We start from the raw sequence: 3,453 nt of genomic DNA on the forward strand, positions 1-3,453 counted from the left end.
GAGACATACACTATTACAAGACCAAAGAACCTAAGGATATCTCAAATCCAAGGACCCCTAAGACTTACAATAGTAACACCACACTTCTACGAAGACACAAGAGGGAATCCACCACTCAACCACCAACGTTTCTAGCCAATTTTGCAACACAAGTGAGTACCACACTTGTTCTTGCCCTAGTTTCGGTTACAACTCCCTCTCTCTCTAGAGAATTGTCTTTCAATATCATTTAACAACTAAAGAACTAAAGACCTAAAACTAGTCTATTTATAGACTTATTACAAACATAAGTGAAATGTCTCAAAAGCCCTTAATGAAGGGAAGACAAAAGGTGCCTACGGAGTGTAGTGTATGGCCCGTTCTTGGTGTGTGATATGGTATTCCTTTGCACTTCACTTGCATGTTTCGAATCTCGGGTTCGACGCGCACTCTCATAAGTTCATCTCCGTGATTATTCTTGTATCATCCTCTCCATCTTAAGAGGAATTTGCCCACAAATTCATGGCTTAACCTCGTTCAATTGGCCACTTAAAGGAAGCCACTCAAAACAGTCCGCAAAATATAGAGAACCCGCAAGCTCAATAACAACAAATCTCGGCCGACATCTTCATTTTGAATCTTGGCTTCCTCTCTATCTTGAGCTTTACCTTCAATCTCATCCGATTCAAGTCTCCTACCATCATACAAGCATTGTCGTAGACCACATATCCTTCATGTTTCTTTCGACCATTCTACTCTACATGGACATATCAGTTTTGGAAAAGTGGAGCTTCGATCAAGAGGGTTGGTTTAGTGAAGCGGAGCTTTGGTTGTGGATCTTGGACGGAAGGAATTTGAATTGGTGAAAGTTGACGCCTTTGGTTAAGTGGATCTTGGATGGGAGGGTTCGGTTTTAGTGTAGGCATTTGGCATCCAAGTCCTTATTGAACTTGATCAAATTGTGGGGATATGGGCGTAGTTATGTCTCGGTTTTGAGGGCTATTTGGAGCTTGGCTTGCAGAATTAGGTGATGGTCTTGGAGGATTGGTCATTGGAAGTAAAGTGTCGGGAGTCAAAGTACGAGAGTTCCTTCGACTCTCCATTAGATTCAACCTCTCACTCATAGTTACCACATACGAGCCAATTTTTTAAAAACCTGCATTCGCCCTAGCAAGGTCTCGGGACATAGCATCAATGTGAGCTAAAATAAGATTGAATGCATTATTGTTCATTGTTTGTGCATTTGAAGCCTTGGGTTCCATGGGGGTTGTATCAAAAATAATCTTTCAAGTTTCTTTAAACTCAACCTCAACAATGGTGGATGACTCAAATAACCTCCAATTTAGCTCAAATTCGAACCCAATACTCTTATAATATTAGAGAACACAAATCTAACAAAAAAAACACAAGAAAAACACAAAATCAAAAACTCAAAATTTGACCTAGTGTCAAAAACAGGTTTAGTAATTTTTTTGAGATTTTCGATTTTGACACTACTTTTTTGTTGGGATTTTCAATTTCTATTTATAGACTTATTACAAACATAAGTGAAATGTCCCAAAAGCCTTTAATGAAGGGAAGACAAAAGGTGCCTATGGAGTGTAGTGTATGGCCCGTTCTTGGTGTGTGATATGGTGCTCCTTTGCACTACACTTGCACGCTTCGAGTCTAGGGTTCGACGCGCACTCTTATAAGTTCATATCCGTGATTATTCTTATATCAATAGACCAAGACGATGAATATCTATGAATCTCTAATCATATTTGTTTGTTCTGTGTATCTCCTTATAAGCATTCCTCTTTTTTACGTTGTCATTATTTTCATGAAACAAAGTGTATATTATTTTTTCGAAGTTCAAGCTAGCTGTTGTAAAAATTTACATGAGAACATAACATTTAGGTAACAAAGCGTATATTGTGTCACGCTGTTAATTTTTTGTTTCTGACATTCTCTGTTCTTTCATTTTCTTCGTTTGTGATAAAGAAACATTATATATGTAGTAAAATCTCAAACAATTTAAACGAAAACACAAGATTAAAATAGTCATGAGGGTGGAGAGAACTATTGTCACGACCCAAACCGAGGCCCTGGCTGTGATGAGCATCCCGAACCCTGAAGGCACGGACGCCCTTCTCTATCTGGTAAACATGCACAATATTCATAAATTATAATAGAAGAAGCGGAATTGTAAATCATTACGGAAACATGGTCATACTCTGAGTTAAATTAAACTATGAAAAATGAAATCCAATATCAACTACACAACATCTGAACCAGTCTATGAAATCTCTACTAAATCTAAAAATGACAACTGTCTAAAACTGGGACAAGGCCCCAGTGGACCTAAACCAAAATAAATAACATAATCTGAAAGATATAGGCCTTCTGGAATAAAGAAGGCTCACCAACTGCACACATCACTTCTGTTTGAAAACTCTACGGCCTAGCAGGACCTCTGAACTAATTTTTAGACCCTGGGAGGAAGGGGAGTCAATACAAATATACTGGTACGCGAAGAAATCCAAAATAAAGCTTGTATATAAATAAAATAGTCTAGAGATTGTCATAATCATCATGAAAGATATCATTTCAAAACATATGGGCATTTTTTATAATCATAAAACGTTTTTATCAATGCAATTTCTGATCTTTGTATTACTTCTGAGTTAGGTGGCTCTCCCCTACAAGTCTGATATTTCACGGGCTATATGGAATCCGATATTGACTCGGCGGGGAAGCCCTCAAACCAATTGTGCCGCAAGGGTTGGAGTGTCTAAGTCTAATACGCCACAGGGCACTAGGCCAGCATATAATAATATACTCGGATCGGCAAATCACAGTTTTAGGCAATGAGTTGTCTGAACTCGTGCCTTCTTCGGAGAACCACCTAAGCTCTCTTTATGCCTAATTTTAGTCTGTTCTTAAACATGCACCATTCTAGTTTAAAATTTTTTAAATCTGATTTCAAACATGCATTTTATTCTGTTCTAAATTAACATGGCATTATCTGAGTTGGTGTCGTCATACTAAGACTTGCAAGTCCTATTTCTGAGCCATAATGCATCATGCATGATTCTTTCATCAAAAACTCAATTCAGACCACCCAAACATGCAAATAGTATAAGAGATTTCATGTTCTGAAAGCATAAGTCAAAACTATGCAAGGATTATCATTCTTTCAATAACAATGTGGTGGTCCTAAAATCTTTGTCAAACCATGCAACTCTTTTCATTAGATATTTATATTCAATATTTATCAATACAAACAACCCTCTCTTTTGATTCAAAAATCATATTCATGTCATAGTATAAATCAATACATTTCGTATCATGCTTTTCAAGATGCATTTCAAAACAATCCATATCATATGAAAATGGGATAAATCATATCAAAAGAGGGATTTCATGTGAGTCATGCTCTCAATTCAAACATCACATTAAAACATATACATACATATACATAAGATTTCAAAT

This window comes from Capsicum annuum, chromosome 12, assembly GCF_002878395.1.
Source record: "Capsicum annuum cultivar UCD-10X-F1 chromosome 12, UCD10Xv1.1, whole genome shotgun sequence".
In the NCBI taxonomy this organism is placed as follows: Eukaryota; Viridiplantae; Streptophyta; class Magnoliopsida; order Solanales; family Solanaceae; genus Capsicum; species Capsicum annuum.